We start from the raw sequence: 25063 nt of genomic DNA, 5'->3' as shown, positions 1-25063 counted from the left end.
CCAGCCAAAACCAGGACAAAATCTCATTTAACCAGCTTTCCAAGACAGTTTTAAAGAAGTGACTTGAAACTGCATTGAAATGCATCCATTTGAGATTTCATCCAGTACTTGTTTAGAAGTTATGCCCGAGAGATCTGCCTAATGTATGAGTGTGTTTTCCTTACACATTGACTGCCTTGATATTTTACCATTGGAGATCACTCAACTGTTGGGTTCCGTGATAATGATGATGTAGAAACAAGGCCAGCAAGGAATTCAGAAAGAGTACAAACAAATGGCCCAAAGCTGCCTCCACCCCAAGCACACTTCCATTTTTCACACCCTTTTTCTCTACAGCGTAGAAGGCTCGTAACACTCTGTAAGTACATGTTTACCATTGCTTCAGGCCTCCAAAGGCATCCTGCATTAAACCATCTCTCATTATATAAGAAATGTTTCCACTTTTAGGAGCCTTTAAAGTGAATTCCATTAATGTTGTGCTTCTACTAGTCCTGCAGCTATCTCACTGGGTTTTGTTCCCATCTTTACATGTGCCTTGGATGCTTTGGTTGCCTTCCAAGATAGCGAGACTGAGTCCCTGTTTTTTTAATAACATGGTGTTCCCGAGCACTTTGTTTTCAGGTCTTTAATGTATTGTTTGCCATGGGTGCACAGATAATGCAATAGGTGCCAGATTTATTATGCCTTATGGAGATTCTGTGAATTTTTTCCCCACTGCAGTCCACATGAAGAAGTTTGTTTATTCTGCAAAACTTCAAAGCATTCAAATTTACACATTTTGCTTTCCCTTTTATGGCTGTGGAAAAGAGAGGTGAGACCTTAGGGTGTGGGCCTCTTCCACGGTGTCACTGAGGGGCAGCAGATATTACCGAGGCTGGGGGAAACGGGGGACACACCAAGCAACATCTTGTAAGGGTAAAGGGCATGGGCTGAGGTGAGGAGCACGCTGAGCACTGCTGCCATCGGAGATAGCAGGAGCTGAGAGGCCTCAGCCCTCGCATGGCGCTGGCTTGTGCGGCAGGGGACGGGTGATGGTTCCTCTCCAGCTTATGGCCCTTTCTGGGGTGAAAAAAGCAGAATTCACTAAAAATGCTGCTGAGGGCAGGGTTGGAGAAGCGTCTCCCCTTCCTTTGCTAATTAAGTCACTGGGCACACACTGAGCATGATGCCAGCCATTGCCCCAGGAGGGGGGTTGTGTCTGGTCCCATGTGTGGGACACCCGTGCTAGGAGGGCCCCTGCCAGGGCTCGACCTACACATGGAAGTCAGAGCCTAGTACCCAGCATCTCACTTGCTGCCCTGCGAACAGCCACCCTGTGACTCTCTGCCATCTCCATCCCCACCTTTGGCATGGGGGAGCATTTAAAGGAGTGTGTCAGGCTGACAAGAGGTGATGTAATATACTCCAAGATCCTCGGGTGAAACCCACTGATAAAATAACCTGTTATAGCTCTATGTCTCAGCAGACTTCCCTGAAAATCTCTCTCACAACTCCATGTGCAGCAATGCAGGGGTGTGTGCAGCCAGCAGTGTTGGTAAGGGGATCTTTCTACTTTCCCTGTGTAACAGATCCTGATTTTATCCAGGTGACAGCTGCATATACACCAGATAGTAATTAATCTGATGTGCCATAGTAGGAAATATAGTTCCATCCCTTGTGCAAAGATAACCTCCGCTTCTTCTCTACTGCTGTATACATTACCACCAGCACACGTCCCCAGAAGTGTCCACGCTGTGGTGGCCTATTTCTCAGTGATGTGAGACGGCTTCCCCCAGCTCCCCAGGCTGGGCAGGGGCTGGGTTCACCCGTCAAGTCCCTCCAGGGCTTTCCAGCTGAGTGAAGTTCCCGAGCAGCCGGGCTGCAAAAGGGGCTGGCAGAGGCCGAGTAAAGCGGGCAGGTGACAGAGCAGGGCAGGAGTCCTTGGCAGCGTAGATGCACCCTGTGTCAGCAACACACCGGTTCGGTTTGCTTGCTTTTGGGCTCGCCTCCTCTTCCCTCAGCTTCCCCTGTTGAAATCCCAGCTGTGCCTGTGCCCGGGTCTCGCTGTGCCTGGCTCTGCACTGCCCCGCGGAGCTGTGCCTGGGTCCCATGGCATGGGAGGGCAGCAGCCGGCGGGGTCACAGAAAGCAGAGCGGGGCATTGAATGGGTTCCAAGGTGGGAGGGCTGTGCGGTTTTCTGGGGGCAGGGAGCCCGGGCTCCCACCCCTTAGGGTGTCCCTGGCTGGCTTCGGGGAGCACAGCAGCCCCAGCTCCGGGGTGTGCACCAGGGAGGGCTACAGGGAGCCAGCTGCAAATGGCAGTGCTGAAAGCCTGGGTGGAAGAGGAAGGAGGTTTTCCTGCTGTTCTTGGTTTCGGTTCTTTCTTCATAATTAAAATCTGATAGGTATCTAGGGGAAGCTCTTATCCTTGATATCATTCCTCTTAAATCCTTCTCTTTTCCCCCTCCGTGCGCTTTGAAAGGTTTTTTTATTCCCTTGCGTGTTTCCCAAAGCTTCTCCCTTTCCTTGTTGCCCTATCATTGAGAGGAAAAAAAAGTCCCTAAACCAAAAACAACAACAATGAATTAAATAAATAACCCAGACTTACAGGAAAAGCTCAGCTATTTTTTAACTTCCTCTCCCTAACTTTATTTTTGGCTCCTTCAGTGCCCAGTGTCTTCTGCCACCCACTTCTGCGCTTGGGCGCATTCACAGGCAAAGCCAGAGGGGTGCAGAGTGGGGGCCCGCCGGGATCCTCCCAGGGCATGCTAACCTCGCTACCTTCTTGACAGGTCAAGGTACTTCCCCAGGGAGTGGGGAAAGAGAGATTTTTGCTGCTGTTAAAAAGCAAAGGAAGTACCTTAGCTAGCCAGGAAATTCTCATACGAGCAGGGTACATAAACAGTAGCTCAAATGCTCACCAAATCAGAGTACCCAAAAAACTGTGTCATAAAAGCAGCCCTTTATCACATGACCTTAATGAGTGTGCTGAATTCACAGGCTGATAACATAAAAATGAGCAACTATCAGTCAGATGAGGAAATACTTTATTTCTCTGACAGTTTCGCAGTGCTTACCCACATGGTTCTTTTTCCCGCTTTTGGCTTCTTTTTCCTGCAAAACCAGTTTTTTAAGCAGGATTATCATGGTTCATTCGGTGAATGCCTCACTCAGATTTGCTTTCTGCAGCTCTTTCACATTTGGATCCTCTGTTAATAAACAGTCGCTTCCTTTTACCTCCCTGTGGGACTACGAGAGAGCTGGAGGGCAAAGGGGATTGAAAGCATCATCTTTCCTCTGCCATTGAGCTGGAAAGAAAAGCCCCCTGCAAAGCCTCCTACAGTGCTTGTAGGAAACTCGGCTCAGATGAGGCTGGGGATAGCACAGGGATGAAATGATGCACAGGGGGACCAGGGACACAGGTGGCTGCCAGAGGAGGGGTTGGCCAGGGGGACGTCTTCTGCTCCAAAAGATGCTGGAGACATCTCATGCAATTCTCCCTCTTCATGCACAGAGAGTAAGAAATCCCTATCAGCTGCCAGAAGGGACTCACATAGAAGGAAGAAGGTGGATCTAAAAAGCAAACTACACATCAGGACTAGGACAAATCAGGACAAATCAGGTTGTACCTTCCTCCTCCTTTACTATGCAGGAAGAACATCAGAATTGCAAGGCAGCTTATTTTGCATGAAGCAAATTGCAAATAACTGGAGGGGTTCAAGTGCCTGATCTATTTATAATAAAACCAGTGGGAGGTTTAATCTGCTTATTTTCCTAACACTTAATAAAATATCTGGCAAACAGAAGTGATAAAACCACTTATGTTAAAAAGTTTGTGTTTTCAGTTCTTCAACAAGCCTTTAACTGTAGGCTCTGCTCACCCTGGGAGACCATCAAGGGAGACTGGAAATTTGGAGAGCTGAAAAATAAACACACAAACAAAAACTCTGTGAACAAATCTTTCATGCCTTATTTCTTGTCATTAAAAGGCAATACCCCCAGTTCTTCCAAGATAATTTCACATCACTTTAACAAAGATTCAGAGAAATAAAGAAAGTGCAAATCCTCTTTCACTTCAGTCAGCTGAGCCACTGCCAGCAGAGCAATTCACTGGGGGAGTTTCTATGAGGAAGCCCTGAAATAAGCTGAAACTCTGGGGAAGGAGACATTTTCAATGAACATCTACATTCACAGAAGCCTAGGAACCATTTCACAGTGTCTTTGAACAAGGCTGGGAAGAGAAGGATGCAGAGAATGGCGGGCGTGGTATGTTCTGCTTGACATTTATTCTCCAAGGCTTTCTGTAATAATATAAAAACGTAGTTGAGGGTATCTGAGAGGTCCAGCCAGGCTGGTGGCCTGGCAGTGCAAGACCCAAAGGACAGGGGCTTGGTTTGCAGGCAGCGGGCAGGTAGTGGGACGGCTGCCACCACTTGCTTGTCCTTCAGGAGCCCCAGGTTCCCCTCCGAGCAGCACTAAGGCAGCTGTGCCCACCCGAGCGCTTGCTCCAGTACACAGCTCAGGGAAAATGGGACCTGGGAGAAAAAGGCATGCATTTATTTATTTGCATATTTACATATATTTGAAATGTATGCAGGACGTCAAGCCTTAGAAGCAAGAAAGAGGATGATAAGGATTTGAAGAGCTATGTTTCAACCATGCACGTGAGTTGTGCACACGTTTTCCTTCCCATACACTCTACAATAAGGCTTATAAAGAATGAGAGACTTTGCACCAAAGGTGCTGTGGGCCGTGGTATTGCTTACTCTGCACTGGAGCAAGCTGTAGGACCAGCTGTGTTGGTGCAGGTTAAATCAGAAAGCCAAAGTGGCAGGTGTAGGTCATTGGCCTAGGATCAGTGCTGTGCTCAAATGGCTTCACTGCAGCTGGGTACCAAGCGCTCTGTCCTGCATGGCAGGGTGGTCTGTGTAAATGGAACCCTTTGTCCTTGGTGAGTGTTTTTGTGGAGGAGGTAGCTGTGCTCTCAGGTGAGTTCTGGGTCTCCATCCTGCTCTGGAGTAGGGTGTCCTGCATCCCTGCTGCTGAACACTCTCTTCCCCCATCTGTGGATCCCACCTCCCACTCACAGGCTCCTTCCCACAGCTTTGCATTGCTCCCTGCAGTTCCTGAGTCCTTGCCACTGACTGCCTTGAGTATAAGGGCTTTGGCTTTCATTTGATTTTCTATAGGAAGCTAGAGCAGAAAACGGAGGATACAGTTATAAGCTTGTGGTGCTGTTGATGGGGAGGGTTAATGTCTCCTGGGCACTGAATGCTTTGTGTGTGTATGTGCTGCAGTGGCGATAGGCACTTATTAATGAACGTGCATGTAACTGAGAATGAGCAGTCTCAAAGACGGGCAGACTATCCTACTGAGAAGGTGAAGGGAGACTGATGGGCGGGGGGTTGGCTGGTTTTTGTTGTTGTTGTTCATGTGCTGTGCTCCCTTAGGATGGTCTTTTCTGCTGGTCTTCCTTCAACCATTGGTTCCCACACTATTCAACATTTTTCAAATGCAAATGAGCTCCTTCTCAATGTCTTCCTTGAACTGCACAATACTTAGGAATCTCAGAGAAATGTTGATGCCCTGAGGGCAGGGAATTTTCAAAACCCCTGTGTAAGCAGCTGACGATCAAATCCTGGCAAGTTGTTTGTCTATGTCCTGGTTTCTTTCATTCACCTGACACTTTACCCACACTCTCTATTGGTGTTGCAGTGGCTGAAAGAGGCATCTGGTCTGTGTCAGCTTTTATCTGCCTTTTTTCATCCTACTGTGCCTCATTACGTATGCTCGCTAATTCAATTCAGATTTGAAAGGAAATATATGAGGAATTAACTGGCAAGACATCAGCAGCTGCAGGAACTCCATAGGAGAAGAAATCCATGAACTAATGAAGTTAGTGGCAATGCAAAACCTAGACATGACTGCAAATTACTTCAGCACATGTGAGTCTGAAAACGGAGAAAGGATCCAAGAAACTGGAAAGGAGTCAGGAGAAAAATATCTGACTGTCAAGTGGCATTTTCCTTATTCCTCTCAAGGCTGTAGGTAGACTCGGAGCAGAGTAAGGCATCTTGCAGAGCAGACACCAGCAGGAAAACACAGCATTTGCAATATTCAGTAATGCAATGGCAAAGCATGTCAGATGAGGACCCAGGGCATGGTGGCAGCAATGTTCCTGGTCCCTGGAAGCAGCCAGGGCTGTGTCCTGGGTGCCTGCACTCCCCTGGGACACCTGCCTGTGCCATGGAGTGGAGATATGGCTGTGAGTAGCTTGCCGTGGCCATCCTCCGCTTGGCTCCTGTGGGACAGTTGGGTCTGAGTAATTACACACTTTGAGCAGCCTTACTACAGATATAGAGACAGCTCCAAAAGAGCACTCTGCCTAATTGCACATTTGGGTGGTTGATGTCAGGATTAAAACCATAGCTGCTTCCCCTGGAAGGTCTGTGAGGTGGCTGTGATGCCTCCCACAGTTTGTAAGAGGCCACCCTGGCATCAGGGTGTTGGGCACGCTGCGCATGTTGTGTTGCAGCTGAGGGTTCCCACTGCCTTTTTTCTCCTTTTCTTGGGGTTTTTTCCCCTCTTTTTATTTTTTGTTTTTGAGACAAGTGACATAAATATTCCCTAGCACCTGGGAGCCACATGTGTTTTTTAAGACTAGACATCTCTTACCTAAATGCTTAGGGCAGTTTCTTAAGAGCTATGCTTACACAGACCTCTTGCTGGTAGCTGGTGCTACCAGCTGGGACTCCCAGGCTGCCCTCAAGCCAGGGAACAGACTGGGGACATTCCACAGAGGGGTGCCAGGGAGGGGGATGCCAGGCACAGCCCAAGTGACAACAGCCAGCACACAGAAAGCCCACAGCTTTATCAGGCTGCTCAAGGTTACAGCTTCTGTGCTGCAGCTCTGCACAAAATAGGGAGAGTTCTTCAGCTGGGGAATATGCTTCTCTCTTTCACTGAGGTTTGTGTTTGGCCAAAATGGAAAAACCAGGTACCTGCAGGCTATTGGGATATGGTTACGCTGCCCAGAACCACCGGACAAAGCACTGGCAGTATGAGGTAAAGAGACTCTTTAAATAACTTGGCTGAAAAGTAGCTCTAGATCAGCAATTCTTACAGTAGCCCTGCACTGTAATGCCATTGTGAGTTGTTCTTTTTATCTTGCTGATTGTAAAAGTAACAGCAAAGTTCTTCTTGGTGCATTGTGTTTGGTTTTCTTTCTTAGAAGAAAAAAAGATGGACCAGTGCTCTGCAGGCACTGAGGGGATAAGTGGATGTCCTTGTCCACAAAATGAAATCTCTTCTGTTTTCTTTCTGGTCCCTTTTCCCAGGGTGTTTGCCCAGCTCAACCAGCAAGGCTCAGTGTGCTGAGCTCCAGTACTGCGTGTTAGACTTGCCAGGAGGCGAGGCAGAGAGGGCTGAGCGTGGGGAAACTTCTTTCCTGAGCAGCTCTTCCTGACTGACGTACTGAAACAGGAGTCCTGACATGGAAGCTGTCATGGCATGAGGATTACAGCTCCTGGAAACCAGTTGGCCTCCAAAGCTGGTGTGTAAAGCCACTAGCCCCACAGCCCACAGGGCATACCTGTGGTGTAAGCGCTGCCCAGGACAGCCCTGCAGTTCCCTCCTCTCCCTGCAGATTCGTGGTGAGTGCCTTGGGACAATGGCAAGTGCAGAGGCAGCCAGGGCTCAGCCAGGGGATGCTTTATTGACCCAAGTGTCCTGGGCAATCCCAAACCATACCAGCTGCTCTGTCTCACACTGGGAATCAGAATAAAGGAAGGTGGAGAGATTTTTAGACCTACGTTGCCATCCTCACCCTTCCTTTCACCCCGTGTACTAGATTTGCTCATGGTACAGCAAAGGGTGCCCAGGAACCCCCTGGCCACAGCCCTGCGGTGGTTGGGTGCTGTAGCATCAGGGTTGGCTTAGGGCTGCTCAGGGTGGGTGCTGTAGCATCAGGGTTGGCTTAGGGCTGCTCAGGGACAACATCCAACTCCAGAGCAACAGGCTGGCCCTGGGCTCTGGGAACGAGCCTTTGGAATGAGAAAGTCATGGGCTTTGGGCATCCATTGGGGAAGCAAAGGTCATCAGGAATGTCCTCGCTCACGGGGCTGGACTCCTGCAGGCAGGAGTGAAATAGCTTTGGTGACAGGAGCCAGATCAAGTTATTTCAGTGAGTTGCTCCATTTATGGGTTCATTTTGCTATATGAATGTCAAATGTGGGTTTGGTTTTTTTACTTTGCCCTGTTGTTCTTGGACATTGCCTCTAGGAATTACTTTGTTCAGACCTGTAGAGATGCCCAGCTGTAAGGAAAGCAAGCACAGAAAAGTCCTTATAATGAAATTTTCGGGGATACTAAAAGATTAATTTATTTTTGTTTGCAGAAAATGACCAAGCAGAAGCACACTGTTATGTAAGAGGAATAAAGAGGCTAATAGGAACTGTCTGTAATTGCCAAGGAATAAGGTCTAGTGGAGAGTGTTCTTTTTCAGGTGCACTACTGCAAATCTTCAGTAGACAAAGCATAGGAAAAAGGGGTTGCTAGAATTGCCACCACTGTGCAGTTACCTGCATCTATTAAAAAAAGTCAAATGCCTTTAATGTGATTAAAGAACAGAGGTCAGACCTGTTTTACAGTGACTTTGGACTATCCAGAGGCAGCGAGACCTGGACTCCAGGCATCAATAAGGTGATACAGATAATGCAGCAGGAGCAAAAGAGAGATGTCCAGGAGTCTTTAAAGAATAGAAAAAGGAATTTAGAACAGATTCCTTGGAATGTAACTTGAAAAACAGCAAGTAGAAAAAAAGGAAGCAGAAATGCAAATATTTCCAGGTTTCCAGTTCTTTAAAAACGATGATGGTTCAGGTGTGTGATGAGCAACTACTTTCTCTGAAAAGCAGGCAAAATATTAAATCAAAGAAAAAGGAGAATGTGTGTATATACGTATGCACTTTGAAAGCCTCCTGCTGAATTATAAATACCTTTGAATCATAAAATATAGAGCCTGTCAGTAGTTTCTATCGAAGTTTGAACATGCAATTTCACTTGTTCACAGCACAGCCTGTGTGTGCTATCACGTTAAAACCAGAGAGAAGTAAGAAAGACACAGAAACATCCTGTAGGTAAAAAAAAACCCACAAACCTGACTGACAGACTGAGTAATTATTAATGTGAGTCTCAGCAAGGATAGGAGGGTGGAGCAGGCTCCTCTAGGAACAGGCTTTTATCACGCAGCAGTCAATAGATGAATTGCAAGAGGTAAGGTTCTTCCTCCCTTTGGAAATGTGGGAAGGTTAAAAATGTGAAGGCTCATCTATAACAGCCAGCAGCTGCTCTGGTGCAGTATAGATGCTGCAATGGGATGCTGCTGCCGTGGCTTGCAAGGCTCTCCCATGGGCACCACCGAAAGGAGGACTGCTGGAAATACTTGAAGCTGTTGTGGGGTGGGGGGCACCTGACCCTGAGGAACAGCATGTTGGGGACTGGCAAAGCACCCAAAAAGCTGCAGGTTTGGGAGCAGGCAGCCCCTCCAGCGTTTCCTCCGTGCCATGCACCCAGGCTACTGCCTGTAGCTGGAGAAAAGATGTGCCAGGATGGGCTGTCACAGCTGTGGAGTCGGGGAGGTCTATGGGGTTGAAAGATCTGGGCCTTGCGAGCAGCTGGGGACCCACAGGCAGGAGGGCAAGTGGGGCTATGGGTGCCATGGTGCTGGCAGGGTAGAGCCAGGCTGGCAGTGGGCATGGCTGGTGGCAGCAGCAGGCTCTGCCCACCCTGGGCACTTGGTCTTTGCTCCAGGCCGGCAAGCCAGGACTGGTGGGGGACAAGCCTGGATGTGGCCTCACTTGCAGTGGGGTCATGCCAGGCCTGGGGGCTCCCCAAAATGGAGCTGCTGGCCCACGGGCAGGGGTGCAGGTCTTGGGGAGGGCCATAGGGCAGCGAGGCCTCTGGGTGCACCATTGACTTTGACACAAGCATCAGGAGGGAGGACATAAAATCTTGGTCCGTTGTGTGGAATGTGTGTGAACAAATGAGACGTGTTGGATGTTTTTTTCCCATCCACACACGGAGATTGTCGGCAGCTGCTGTTACTTTAGGGACCCAGGAAAGCTGGCAAGGTTGCTGAAGACCTCCTGCCATGGTGGAGGATGCAGGATGGGGGGTGGTCCCGCTGGTCTACAAAGCCTCCCCTTCTGGTCGCAGGCTGATGTCCTGGCCCAGCCCCAGCCCCAAGAAGGTGCCCGATGCCCGGGGCTGGATCTGACCCCGATGCCTCCTGGCCAGCCCTGCTCCCTGGCTGGGGTGGTGGGATGTGCCCTGCTTGCCAGGTCCTGCCTTGCTGCTCCAGGGAGCCCCCATGGCTTCCACCTCCCAGGCAGCCCCTGGCCCCAGTGACCCCGAGCGCCAGGGAACCATGGGCAAGACAGTCGTGTGAACTGCAGGCAGCAAAGAAAAAATTTCTGGCAGGAATTGTATGACTGAACCTCAGGTCATGACTGTTGTCTGTAATTCAGGGAGGAAAACCATGACGAGAGCCGGAGACAGGGTGTACAGAGCAGGAGGGAGGTGCCGCAACTGCAGGCGCAGCCCGAGGAGCACAGAGGTCTGCCCAGGAAGGAAGAAGAGCTGCAAGCAGCTCAGCGAAGGTGGAGGAGGAAGCAGCTCTGACGGAAACTGTGACCTGGATTCTTAGATCACTGAATTGCAGGAAGACTTGGAGTCTAATTGAGCAGCCAGCAAAAAAAAACAGTAGAAACTCAAATTAGAGCCTGCTGAGAAACTGGAATTCCTTCAACCAGCAGCAAAGCTTTCTGGAAGGAGAAAAAGGATGGCACTGTCTGAGAAAACAACTTTGAGGTCAAGCTGGACAACAGCAGAGGCTTTCTAAAGCACTGGGAAAGGAATCTAGTTGAACCAGCAGAAAGCTTCTCAGCTGGACAATATACAGGAGCAGATCCAGGAGGCAAACCTCAACATGTGGCCAAGGCAGGTGGAGACAGTCACACGGCCCTGGCAATGCAAGGGACAAAGCAATTGTCCCCTAACTCTGTGGACACTCCTCCTACATTACTAAGGCTGTGCAGCCTCAGTAAGTGGGAACTGGGTCATTCAGTAATTATATATCATTATTACATGTAATCATATCATATGGGCATCTTTTATTGATTTTTGTTGCTGCTAAAAAGGAAGTAGTGTGAGATGAAGCCATTAATACAGGGAGATGTATGGATTTCTAGCAGGAATGCGTGGAAATCTGAATAGAGGTCTACAATGCAAAAACCTCTCTGCTCTGGAGGGTGGGTGTATATGTTCATGATGCCCAGAAAGGCCTCGAGGCAAGGTGTCTGAATGACTGGAAGGTCCACAGGAGAGGGTCACACTGCAGCACACATTCAGATCTCTACAGTTTACTGGTGCAAACCCTCATGTGGATACACTTGCATCGACTAGAGAGTTTTCCACCTGTTTAGCTTGTCTTCATGGATGTAAAGAGCAAGTTAAACCCAGTTAATACTGTCTGGATTCAATACACATCAGGTACAGAATCAGCTGGTTTAAAGCAGTACCTTGAGGCCAGATTTCTTGCCTCTCCTGCTAGCAGGATGTGCTGCTCAGAGCAAAGGCCTTCAATGTAGCTGTGCTGCCATCAGTCCTTTGGTGGGTTAACCTGCAAACTGCCTTCTTTGTACTGCCCATATGTCTTGCAGGGAGGTAATTCCTGTTACCCCATCCTGTGCCCAGGGCAGGCCATGCTTTCAAGCCACTGCAGCCTGCTTGGCACCAGCTGTGTGTGGTGGGCACCTTCCTGCCCCATCCCCACTCAGCATGGTCCCTTCCCCACCTCCCTATGCACAGCTGACAAGCTGATGGGAATTTGGGGGGATCTGGGGTTCATTTCCCAAGGCTGGGTGCCAGAGCAGCAGGTGGCAGTGCTGGGGCAAGGTGAAAGGTGCTCCTGGTTATGCAGTAGAGGCTCCTCATGCCTTTACAGAAAGAACCTGGAAATACTGAAGCTGCAGCCTTGTGCAACCCCAAGGCAGATGTCCAGAAGTACTGAGTGATCCACCAGCTGTCATCGAGAGACAGACAGACATAGCTGAGGTGGGTGACTGGCATGGGCAGAGTACAATGCACTTGGGGAGACCTGGCCAGCAGCAGAGTGTGCTATTAATAAAACACCGTAGTAAAAAGCTGTAGGTAGGTAAGGTAGCATTTCATCATGTAATGCTCTTGCTAAGCAGGTGAGTGCTGTCTCTCAGATCCCTCACGCAGCACCAGAGGGGTAACGCTGCTCTGTTGAGTCACAACAAACCTGCCTTTGATAGCATGGAGTGGCACCCAGTGTTCACCTGTCATTTTGGAAGGCATCAGTATGGAGAGATCCTAAAGAGGGAAAACAGGATCTAGGAGCTGTAGCTTACTAGGAGAGAATCACAGCACTCGCTCATGCTTTTTTCCTCTCCTCCCTGCTGGCTCTCTGAATTAACCATCTCTTGTTCTCCACTCCCACCTCTAGGACTGCAGGTCTCCGCTACGTCCTTAGGTGCCCTCTTTGCTCTCCAGCTGCTGCTCCTGCCCTGCGTGGACCAGTCTCCTGAGGCCCTACACTGTGTCTGACAATTCTATGCAGTCTCAGAAACCTTGGGGTGTTTAAAGTGGTGGGTAGGCAAGTTGTGCCCTGCTTATTTGCAGCTGTACTGCCAGCCCCTCTTCCACTTCCTGTGGGTCCTTCCTGTCTTCTCCCTTGGCTTCCATCCAGGCCTTGGTGGCATACCAAGTTGTTGCAAACGATCTCCAAAATTTCAAGCGTTTTGCTAGAGTTGTGGCTGCCGGCAGAGTCCACGTTAAAGCCACAGCTACTGCAGCAGTGAAGCAAGCGGAGAGGGCTGACGGTGCTGGATCTGAGCATTGCACAGCTCGCTGTGACACTGAGAGAGCATCTCCTCCCTCTCCTCAAAAGGAAAGAGCTGGAAGGAAAATGATCAACTAGAAAAGTGTGTTCATAGGAGGAAGAGTTTAGTTTGTTTGTGGATTCAGCTGCCCAGCACAAGCAGTACTTGTTAGCACTGGCAGGTAAGGGCACGACACGGTGTCTCTTCTTTGCTTCCACTGGTTATCCAGCCCCCCAGGTGGGTGAGGGCAGGGGTCTATATGGGATAGGCCCAGTGGAGGATCTCCCATGAGGGAAGGCCTTTCATGAGCTGAGAAATCATTACAACTTCCTTCATCCCTAATTTTAGGATAAATCCATTAACTGTATGCAGGTTTGGGTTTTTCCTGTGCCTTTCCTCCTCCCTTCTCTCCCTGCTAGTCTCTTTAAACATTCAGGTGTGTAACGCTTTCCTGACCACAAAAGTCAATCAGAAAGAAAACAGCAGTTAAAAACCTGACGTCACTCTTAAGTTCATTCATGGTGTGGGTATAAAGCTGACGCAGCTTTAACAACAAAACACATTTTCTCTTGCGGCTGCCTCTCTTATTGGTAACGGATAAGAGGAAAACGTTGCCTTTTTCCCGGAGCATTGTTGTGAATCCTCGGAGTAGCAACGGTGGTCCTGGAGCGCAGCGCCAGGGTGATCTTCAAAGCTCTGACGCCTCGCCTGCCCGCGATGAAAGGGGGCTGCGCTCTGACCGGTACCTGTGGCAAGAGCGGGGGCTAACCCCACGGCAAAGCCTAGGCTGGGTTTCCCACGTCAGGCACAGCCCCTTGCTGTGCGCTGACCTCGTCGCCTGCACTAGAGCAAGCCATGAGGGCAAAACGGCCCGCGGGGCCTCTGTGCGGGCAGGGCAGGCCGGCAGCAAGGCGAGCTCCGCGCACGCTGAGCTGGGGGCACCGTGCCGACGCCAGCACGGCCTCTTCCCCCGTGCTGCTCGCCTCGCAGAGCGCCTGCGCGCTTCCTACCGACGGACCCCTCCGGCGCCCCTTCAGTCACCGTTCCCGGGGTGCCCCGTCCCCACGCGTGAGCTGGTGGCCGTGGCCTCCCGGCAGACCGCCCCGGCCGCACGGCAGCGCGCTCCGCGCCAAACGCCGCTCGGCTTCACGGGTCGGGCGGGAGGACCCCGGGGCCGGGGCCGCCGCGCCGTACCGCGCCGTACCGCCCCGCCGAGCCGTACCGCGCCGTACCGCGCCGTACCGCGCCGCCGAGCCGCGGCCCGCAGTGGCACCTGCTGTCGGGGCCGGGCAGCGCTGCCGCCCCGCTGCACTGAAAGCACCCTGCTTTTTTTTCTCCGTTTTGCCAGCGACCAGGGACAATTTCTTTCACTCGACCCAGCAGATGTCGGTAGGATTTAGGGCGGATTGCGAACCGAATTCCTTCGTTTCGGTGGGAGTTCTGCCCGCCTGAGAACCTGACCCGTGAATTGAAGGGTCAAATGGCTGCAGAAATACCGGCCCACGCGGCTGTGCGACAGCTCGTCGGGATGATCTGCGTGGAGCCCTGACCCAGATCAGAGAACAGTTGTATCTTGAGAACGAGTTTACTTCCAAAGCCTAATCATCTTCAAAGTATCTTTGCAGTAACAGATAAACATTTCTCCTTTGCAATTTTTGCTTACTTCAGTTGTGCTGCAGGAGTGGCCTCATGAAAAAAGAATGCTTTCTCAGGGCTAGGATAAAGCAGTCATTTTATAATAGTTATTGGAAGATACCAATCAAAGGCTGCAGTCACCTCTGATCCATTTCGGAGCACGACAGAAAGGCTGTTATCTGGAAGAACAAAGGGAACCAGTAAGTTACTTATAACCAGGGCGCCCACCGTGCACGGCAGGTCCTGAGCCTGCTTAGGCCAGGCTGCTCACTGTGACAGTGGCCAGCTCCAGCTGTTGTATTACCATGCAGCCATGACTGGCTTGTTAAATAATTTTGCTTTTGTCTTCCTTCGCAGGGCTGTTAAAACCAGCAGACGGTGTCAGGCAAGCAGAACAAGGCTGGGAATGCTAAACGCGGCACACTCAAAACCAAATGAGCAAAGCAGCAAGGCACTCGCTTACCCCTGCGCCCTGGGAACAGCCCGCTAGCAGAGATGATGGATGGAGAGGAGGGGGTGCAGGGCCTGGAGCTTGCTGGGGAGCCTGGGAAGGACCGAGGGTCCCTGGCTGCATGAGCTCACAGCCTCTTGGGTGCTGCAGGGGGTGGCCTCCCTCCTTCCCCACCTCCTGCGAGGGAAGGTGGGATGCTAGGTAGGGGTGTAAGCGGGGAGAAAGAACACTGTAGAGTGCATCTTCCAAAGACAGATTTCATTTGCTTTGAAGATCTGTTCTCTCTTTTCTGTTAAGGCATATGGAAATTGACTGCACTGTGTCCTGAAGCTATGTGGATGTTGGTTTTTCTGATGTAACTAAGGATTCAATAGCGTGTAGCTCCCTGTAATGTGGTCTGATAGGACATCTTCAATTTGCCACTGTAGACAAGTTTCTTTGATTGTTTTGTGACTAGTGCAATTGGAAACATATTCCAAACACAATGATGGGAAGAAAGGGAGGCCTGCGTTTCCCTTCAATGCTCCCCATGTGATCTATCTGGAATGGGTACCCTTGCAGTTTTCTGTGGTTCTTTTGCATACAGCTACCCACTGAGCGAAGTAAGAGTCTCTCTGCTTTTTTGGCATAAAAGGAGCTATTCTTTCAAAGCATGGGGTTTTCCAGGTTAGTAATAAAATTATCTTTGTGTCTCTTAAACATAGAGCTTCTGCAAGTGCAATTCATAAAACAAGTGTCATGGGATGTTTTCAGAGCAACTCAAGGTCTGTTCCACTTCCACAGAGATCGTGAAAGTCTTGCTGTTGACTTACATCTCGCTGTTGATAATATCCTGCTTCACCTCCAGTTGTTATTCCAGCAGAAGAGAGGTCTCTTGTGCTCCTGTGTAACATCTGTAGGCCCTTCTGGCTGTTCACCCATGTCCCTCATGAAGCTGTGCCAGGCACTGATTTATCAGAGGTGCAGTAAAATGCTGCATCCTACCTTAAAATTCCTAAAGACAGAAAACAAGTTCATAAGCTTTTGTCTGCAGGTGGCAACATGCAAACCTGCCTGTGCAGGTGGGAGATCTCAGTCCTCTCCATTGGCTGCAATCAGGGTTTTCAAAGTCCTGCATCAGCATTTTTCAAGCCTGTACACACTTGAATCAGAACAGGAAGAAAACTTCCATACAACTCAAGTGAATGGACTGGGAAAAAAATCTTGAAAAAGCAAAGTGGAGATCCAGCAAATGTGTGCGTCTGATCCATTCTGGCTTTTCCATGCACTACGGACACTGTCTTGGAGTAGTTCTAAAAATGTTTGCACCACATCGAGCAAAGACACATCTTGGTGTCCGAACCAGGTGACATCTGGCAAGCTGGCATCCCAGAGGTCCATGTACTACTCCACTGGGATGCACCCAGCACTACAGTGGCAGATTTTGGATTAGCTTTGAGACAAACTGCAAACTATAATCCAGCCACGGACTTGCTCCTGAGAACACGACGAGTTTGTTCATGGGTATGGTGACTTGTAGCTCTTTTTCAAATGATCCAGCTGTGGGAAAGGAAAATGTAAGGGTCTCACACTGACGTGAGCTCAATGATTTAGGGGTTTTGCTGTACTTAATGGCTCTGCTAATTGGGTTGAGTGGAAAGACCATGTCCCTTCAGCTTCTGCTCCTCCTGTTCTCTCCAGGCCCAAAAGGAGGAGGTGAGGGCACAGCCCACCTCTGGTGTGAAGGCAAGTAAAAAGGGGAGGAGAGCTCTCTCTTGCTTGTGTCTCCCCTGGCCCTGGCACCAGCAGGTGTGGAGCTTGCCTTGTCCTTCCCCCTCCCCAAACCCAGCAAACCAGCCAGTATTTCTGAGACACATTCTGCTCGCCCAGATTTAGGAACTCCACACAGGAATAGGTAACACAAAAAGAGTGTAACAGGGCTGAATTTAAGGGATCTTCAGCTTCCCCCCCCCCCGCTCCGTGTTTCAGATTGGGACTTCATCCCAGATCATTACATGCTTAGCCAGGCATAGCAGAGATCAGCTCTTCCTTCCTGTTCATGCAGCCCTGGGCAAACTGGTTGTACTTTGTTCAGAAGAATAAACGGCAACCAGCATCACGGTCAGCTCATTTCCATCGTCGTCACTGATCTCGACCTGTCAGCTGCTTTTGCTGCTTATTTGTTGGCAAAGACACTCAAGCCAAAGGTCCTTTGGGAGACGCAAAGACAATAGAAGGAAACATTTGCCTGGTGTCTGATGTTACCGCAAAGGGCTGGCCAGTGCACGTAAAAATATTGGACTTATGATGGAAAATTTCATGGGAAAATTGCAGGGATGAGACCTGTGCTTCTAAGGACCTATCTGCTCCCTGATGCATGCTCCAATTTTGGCTGGAATCAGCCTTTCTCAGCAAACTCCCACCCCTAAAGCTGAAAGGCTTTTGGGCTCAGGTAGGGCAGGGTACTAGTCGCAGCAGCTCCCCGAGTCATTCCCTGTTTTCTATTCCCGCTCCCATCGTGTCATCCAGATTTCCAAAAAGGGACAGCTGTTCCCATCTGACTAGTCCTGATGTGGAGTACAGCTTAAACTCAAGACACCAACTATCCAATCCCAATCCTTCCTGGAGTTCTTCCTTGGTGCATTTTGGCTCTCCCCTCTCACGCCAGAAAACGCCCTAGTTCAGGCACAAGCTGTGACTGTTCTGTGCAGCTGCTGCTTGTTATCATGTCAGACCCTTTTGTATGAAGAGATCCTGTCTATGTGTGAAATGAAACCTAGTTATAAAAGAGAAAAATGTGGATTCCCTGGGGTTGTGGTTGAGGCTGTGGGACTCTCTTAAACCCTGGGAGATTAATTTCTAGTTCTGCAAACAAGCTCTGAGTGGGAAATGTTGCCTGCTGGAGCCAGCTCCTCCCACTGCAACTAATGTGTTGAGACTCAGTGTGTGTGAAGGTTGCATCTCTGGAAAGTATTGTGATGGACCACTGTCAGTGCAGGAAACCAACAAAACACCACATGGTCAGCAGGTATACATTGGAGAAGTCAGACTGTCTTCAGTGGATTTACTGTTGATTTAGTAACATTTCATTGTTATTTTACATATATTCAGATTTACTGATCCAGGCAAAGGGGTTTGCAATGGAAGGAACTGTGGATCAGGAGAACAATGTATGTGAGTACCAGCAGAGCTCACGTCACAGCAGCACCACGCACAGGGTTACGTAGTTTGGAAGCGTGGGTACCTGTCTCTCACTCTCTTGCACTAACTTGAATTTGTTTTCCAGAGGAGCACATACAGGAAAGGTCTGCATGGCTGTTTTTGAAGAGGAAAGAGAGAAGAACGTGTTGATAGCAGAAGGACAAAGGCACAAATACACTAGAAAAGGTATGGAAGGAGAATTTAAAGATGGGTTCAACAACAGATATTCAGATGTGAAGAAGAAATTCTGCAGTAAGCACAGGTAAGACAAGCTGTTCTACGTAGGGAAAATCTAAGAAAAAAATGGGAGTTGAGAGTAACAGCAGAGGAAGAGACAGGTTTTTTCCAGAGATTTGGAACTAAAGCAAGGAAAACCCATGGATATAGAGCTGTCAGTCTCCTCCAGGCCAGCAGCACCACAAAATGGCATTTGGAAACTAGACAGATACCAGAAGCTTTCTCAAATACTGGGAATCAGGAAAGAGATGGTCACAAAGCTAATTTCAAATGTATCCAGGATGCTGTTCAAATGGACAGTGAGGATACAGAGCTGGAAATCTGGAGTGCAAATATATGGATAACAGGACAACACAGTGTGCAGAAAGCACCTAAAAGAACACTGCAAACAGGCTTAAAAAAGACGTGGTAATGTACTGATCTCGGGGTCTAGAGGTGTCACTACGAAATAATGAAGTGCTGTCGCACTTTTGCTGACTCGAGAACACACATGCAAATTATTCCAGGCTGTATTAACAAGCGTGTGTGGACCTGGGACTACAGCAATGCATAACGCATGCCAAGCTAGCAGCCAAATGTGGGGTCAAGAGTGGCAGGGGGTGCAGGCACAATAAGCTATGAGACCTTCTTGCTGTAAAAAGATGAGCAAAATTGGGAAGCACAAGAAAAACTGTTAGCATTTTGCTGAGTTCTCAGATCTGAGCCTGCTAAATTAATGTTTTAAGTAAAATAACAAGATTTTATAATATGTTTCCAACTAGTCATTTGACAGCTTTCCACAGATGGTCTGAAGTATGTATGAAAATATAATACAAGTGGAAAATTCCTTGTCTAACTTTACAGCATCCTTATGTGCTCTCTCACGTGCACACCTTCTACATGTCCTGCAGCAACAGTCTATATGTAATAACTTCATGACCACTGGCAGTGTTGAGGTGATGAGACTAGGCTGGAGAAGTTGAAGAAGAAAGCCAGCAAGAAAGAGTGATGTTCCCAGTAGGAAATCAGAGTGTGAAAATGCAAGGGACTTGCAAGGAAAAGCAAGGGGATCAGTGAAGGTGGTGTTAGCAGCACTCAGTTTATCTAGGAGAAGGTAGAGGTTGGCTGAGATGCAAGATGGAGAGACACCCATCAGGTGTGGGGGCCAGCACAGCTGTAGGTGCTAGCTGAAGCCCTCTAGGCAGATGAGATGATCTCCAGAAGGTGCCCCAGGAGACATCTGCATCCTTCACATGGGAGGAAGGAGAGGGCAGGGGTGCTGGAGACTCGCAGGTGGAGAGGGCAGGGTACAGATGGTAGCAAGGAAGGATGAATAGAGTGCCTGGGGTGAGGAGGGAGGGAGGGCACTGGGGTCCTGGTCCAAGGTGCTGTGTGGAAGGGGAGAAGGTGGCAGAGAGGAAAAGCGATTCCGAGAGACAGGAGGGAGTATGACTTCAAAGCGAATTTGCAGTCAATGGCATCAAAACCAGCTAGACAGCCAGGGGGATGGGGATGGAGGAGCGAGAAGCTGTGAAAAATGATGGTGCAAGCACTGGAATAAAGGTATAGACCAGGGTTGTTAGGCTGAGGGTAGCTGTGGTGCTGGCTGGAATTTCCCATTCAGAGGACAAGGAAGAAAGGTGGATCAGGGTGGGATTTGGGGACAGTGAGAGATTATAACATGCTTACCTTGTAGGGCTTGAGGAAGGAGCCCAGAGGAAAGTGAGGATTCGGAGCGGTAAAGGATGGAATAAGGCTAGAGGTACAAGCTATTAGGAGGTGGGAGAAGATGCAGTTTCTGTGGTATTTGGATAGACCAGAGCTGAGAATGAGAAATGCTTTTGACTGTGTAAGAGCCAAGGAGAGTGCAGGAGAGAAGAAAGCCTAGCTCAGACCCGGGAGAATCAGGCACTGCCCTGCACCGGGGTAGAATAAAGAGAAGGACTGTGTGGAGGAGTAGCCTGAGGTGGTGGGCAGGGGTTCTAAGGGGAAGGAAACTTCTTCCTACTAGTGAGTAGTAGGGAGGCGAAGAGGAAGAAAAGGGTACAGCAGTGCAACAAGGCTTTCTGTGGCTGAGGAGTGCAAGAGAAAAGGGGATGGGAGTCGGAAAGCAGAGCTGGCGTGAAGGTGGAAAGGATGGAGAGATGGAAATGTTCCAAGGTGGGAGAGAGAGGGAGAGACAAATGAATAGGCAAATTATAACTAATGCAATAATTAGCTGCTACAGCAGTAATCTGATTGTCCCCCCAAAAAAAGAGGATGAGGCAGGGAGTTCGTGGGCGAGGGGGAGGCATGATCAGGCTGGCAGAGCAGGCAGGCGGAGGAGCAGAGGTGAGCCGAGCCCGCCTGGGTGCAGAGGCAGCACGGTGGGGAGCAGCAGGCAGCAGATGCTGGGGCTGCAGTTCCTATGGCAACATACGCAGGCGAATGCAACAAGTGTGCAAACGTGGCAGCCTTAGCAGGGGACAGCTCGGCGCGTTTCCATGTCACGCTCCTCAGGGTGGGAGCAGAGCCGTGCGCCCTCCCTGGGTACCAGGGCTGCAGGGTGCTGCCCCTGAGAAAACTGGCACAAGTTACTGGCACGTTTTGAGGCCGGGCCCCCTCACTGCTGACAAATGGATTTCTTGGGCTCTTTCTCCTCTATCCTAGGCATCCCGAAGCCCAGCAGAACGAGAGCTGCCGAGCATCTTGCCAGCAGCGAGGGGCACGTGTGCCGCATGGCGAGGAGGCAGCTCTGCAGTGCGTGGCCTCTGGAGGGGACGATGGCAGAGTGAGCATCCCTCCCTCCGGTCCCTCATGCCCATGCACCACGGGGCCGGGGGCTGGCATCTCCAGTGCCCGGGTTCAGCCTGGCCTGCTGCAGCTGGCACATACCTCCCGGCAGCTACAGTGTGTAGGTGCCTTCCAACGAGGCTGTCATAGCGCGGGGCCAGTCTGCTTACAGCGGGCAGAAATAGCACACGTTTTTCACAGGCTGCGGCCTTATTCCTCACTCCTCAGAAATTTTGGGCAGAATTTTCCCTTCCTCTCCTGTTGTATCCCCTGTAATTAACCAGTGCTTTGGGTGTGCAGCTACTCCGCAGCATTATGCTAATGTCCTACGCTAAACAGCTGCAGCCAGAGCACAGAGACGGGTTTTTCTGTCCAAAGAAGCAGTGTTTCTTAAAGCACTGGCGCTCCCAACGGAAAGGACATCATCCCTGGGGGTGCTGAGAAAGGATGCTGCTCCTTTTGCCTTCAAGAGGCGTGCTGGCAGAGGAGATGGCTGGCAGGAGGAGGCCAACCCAGCCAGGCCATGTTTTCCAGGCTGCTCCCCACCACCGCAGAGCAGCCTTGCTCCTGCACGAGTTGCATCAGCCCTCCAAAGCAATGCTTGGGGTTTCGGCTGGTTTACAGCCGTATTTCGAAGTGCAGCTGCATCCAACAGTAGAGGGAGCTCTGGGAGAGGAAGAAGAGCAGACGAAGCCTGGCAGGAGCAGCTCTGGGGAAGGAGAGAGGCAGGCAGGGGTTTGACACAGGGAACTGCAGGCAGCTCTGCTGCATCAGGTAGAGAGCTTTTAAACAGCATAACGGGACGAGGAGAAAAGGGGCCTGAGAGAGGGAGAAGCGGTTGAAAAGCAACCACCATGGAAACGAAATGCCAGAAGAACTTTAGGTATAAAAAGACATGAGAGAGGCAAGCAGAAGAAGGGTCTGGGTGCTCTTTCTTTTGTAAGATTTAAGACCTAGGCTAACTTCAGGGTTTCTGGTGCTAAATGGAGGGTATCTTAGTTACTCAGGGAGTGTTTTCTGTGTATTTAAATGGTAAAAACGTCTGGCTACATTTTTTTTTCCCCAAGGAGAATGCTTCTTGTTGAGCCTTGTTCTCAAGTCTAATTCATTTCAGAAAGTTTCAGCAACATTTTGAGAAACTCTAGTGCCATAAATTCACACCAGGATCAAAGCAAAGCAGTGAATATGCCTTCGTAGCTGCGTAAATGCATCCATTTTTGGAAGGTGATGGCCATTTCTGCCACACATGGGATGACAGCAGTACCAATCAGCCACATCACAGCACCTGCAAAGCCAGAGCCTGGATATGACTCTCTAGCCACAGAGATCTGAAAAGGAAAATAAATATCCTGGTCTTTACATCCCTCGTTCCCTGTGGTCCCGGGTACAGCACAAGAGCAGGCATGATTCATTCTACAGTCTCTGGGCAACTCAAGGGAAAAACGCCTGCTAATTTCAGTTTCTGTCAGAACGTATAATTAACCTGACAAAGCAAAACGTTATTTTGGGTTAAGGCGTGACCAGACCTTCCTGCTCCCACTACCTGTTTCTGTATGGTGATAAAAGAAGTCAGAGGTGTTTGGGGCTGGGGGAGGTATACATCCAGTTGTTTGTGGTGGCTATACAGTGTTGGCAGTGAATTCACTGCTGTGTAATACATAAAAATATTGCCAGTGCTTTCTCCAATTAATTTACATTCAATGTAAACACAGAGAAGACAGAATGATTTGGAGACAACAGTACCCTGCTTCCCTGCCACTGCACATGTGTGCAATACTCCTCCCTTGTATATATGTCTTTGGAACAGGAGATGAAGCAGGTTTTAAATGAGCGTGTTGACTGCCATAGTGTGGATAGGAATCACAGGAATACTTGGGATCTTCCAAGTCTGTCATGTTGGAGTGGATAGTGTGATGCTAAACTGACAGTGGATATCTAATTGTAGAACTGGAATACTTTTGTTTATTGTCATTGTGTTTGAAAAAGCATTGGGAAGACGATTACAGAGGTGGAGTTATATCATGTTGTTGCTATGTTTTCCCTTGGGTAGAGTCTCTAGAATGGAGCAATTGATTTTGTTTGATCTATAATATGTACACATAACCAGCAGAAGCTGTTGCAGTTAAAGTGAAAAGATTAATCTAGCCATTTCAAGCAAAATCAACTTCTCTTAGGCAAGCCTGGGTTCTGCAGGCTCCCATGCACAAACACAGCAGCTCTGTTGCAGTTGTTGAGGTGGGAAAAGAGCTCCAAGTCCCTCTAGGTCCCTAATTAAGGATCCCCGTTTTAAAATAAGCTTTCTCTACTCTCCTTCTACAGAATGACTAGTGGTTTCTTTGCTCCATAGGAAAATAGGAAGACAGAGAGAAGATGCAGCATGTAAGAAATAAATGATATATTATTCCCTTACCCCTTTTTTTCTGCTGTTTTTGGCTGGTCTTCCTCAACTATTTTTTTAATGGTCCAGCTGGGTGAGCCCTTCACTTCAGCCATTTGAATGACTGGAGATCAGTCATTTGCAGACTCTGAGCATTTTGTACCCACATATGTTCTTTCTTTTTCCTCCTGCTGCTCAGAAAGCTCTGCCCAGCTGTGCACCTCATTATGCCCTTGTGGCTAGGCTATTTTAAGAAAACTTCTTCTAAAGGAGTAACAAAATCAGCAAGCTCTAACTATTGTAACTGTGGGATTGGGGAAGTAAAGGTTAAGTGCTAGCACAGGTATAGCTAAGCACTCTGAAGATAACTGGCTTGCCATTTCTTTAAAGACCACCATTTTCCTAGATCCAGGTAGGGCACTTAGGTTTGTGTCACGCCAGTTGCACACAGAGCCACAGCCATTTCACTGAGAAAGCCAACTGAGATCTGAAGAGGGAAGAAGGTTTTTCAGACATGATTTGAAGAAAGAAATAACAGACTGAAATGTCCCAGCGGGAGGCAGGGAAATCGTTCCAGTGAGCTGGGCTGGACAAGCTGTGACAGCTGAAAGCTTCTTATGGTCTTACCCTGCTAATTCTGGTTATGACAGGTTTTTAATTTTTATTTCCTATTCAGCCTCCACGCTTAATGTTTAGTATTTGTGGAAATCAGAGTGAGCAGAAGAGGTAGAGATCATAGAAGCAGTAAAGTGCAAAATTAAGAAAATAGGAAGAGCTAAGTACATGAAATGGACTAATTCAGTCACAGACTAACCCCCCCTCCCAGCCCTCTGCCTCTAAAGGTCTGAAGGTACTCAACACCTCAGTGGTGGTACCTCGCCTGCTGCTGAGTTGGGATCTGAGTATGAAGATGCCATGTTACCAGGCACTACATTTGACTGACACAGGCTCTATCTCAGGTTGACCAAGCAATGCACAACCTTATGCCTGCTTCTGCCAAACTAAAGCCCTGCTCTGGTGAGCAGCCAGGGTGAAGGGCAGGTGAAGCAGCACAGCTTCCTGCTGTGCCTCCCTCCCACCACAGATGATGCTGTGTGTTTTGTGAATTTAGAGTCCTTTATTGATAAGCACAGAATGAAACAGATTTGCCATCTGTTGGTATATCCACTGGATGAAAAGTGAAAACTAGATCTTCTGTGTAATCAGAAGCAGCCAGCAGAAGTTGTGACATCATTCCTGCCATCATGCAATACTTTGCTGAGCTGCAGTGTGACAACGCGCTGCTTACCATGCACACGCCATCATGGCTGCTCCTCTTGTTGTTTCAAAATACAAAATGCTCTCTCATGAACACATTGTGGAGTTCTGGATGTAATTAGAAGGGGGAAGAAACTGCTTTTTATCTAAAACAGTCATTCCGACATTGTAAGATAGAGGGACTCCTCCTCTTTTCAGCACAAAGACAAGGAGAGAGGGACTTTTTCCAACCAGGAAGTTCAGAAGCTGGGAAAGAGTCATGGCTTTGGGGCAGAATAGGCTGGCTTGCAAGG

At 49.2% G+C, this 25063-nt stretch overlaps 1 long non-coding RNA gene across 1 annotated transcript; it reads left to right on the top strand.

The window, feature by feature from the left end:
• Positions 1 to 3877: 3877 nt before the first annotated feature.
• On the top strand, positions 3878 to 24817 carry LOC115349484. The gene is made up of 9 exons (XR_005933638.1): positions 3878 to 4642; positions 7316 to 7630; positions 10504 to 11078; positions 11982 to 12091; positions 12507 to 13063; positions 14551 to 14717; positions 14875 to 17975; positions 18059 to 18410; positions 23456 to 24817. It is a non-coding gene; the product is annotated as an uncharacterized LOC115349484 (long non-coding RNA).
• The last annotated feature ends 246 nt before the right edge of the window (positions 24818 to 25063 follow it).

The sequence above is a fragment of the Aquila chrysaetos genome, chromosome 12 (genome assembly GCF_900496995.4).
Source record: "Aquila chrysaetos chrysaetos chromosome 12, bAquChr1.4, whole genome shotgun sequence".
In the NCBI taxonomy this organism is placed as follows: domain Eukaryota; kingdom Metazoa; phylum Chordata; class Aves; order Accipitriformes; family Accipitridae; genus Aquila; species Aquila chrysaetos.
This window is presented reverse-complemented; position numbering and strand designations above follow the sequence as displayed.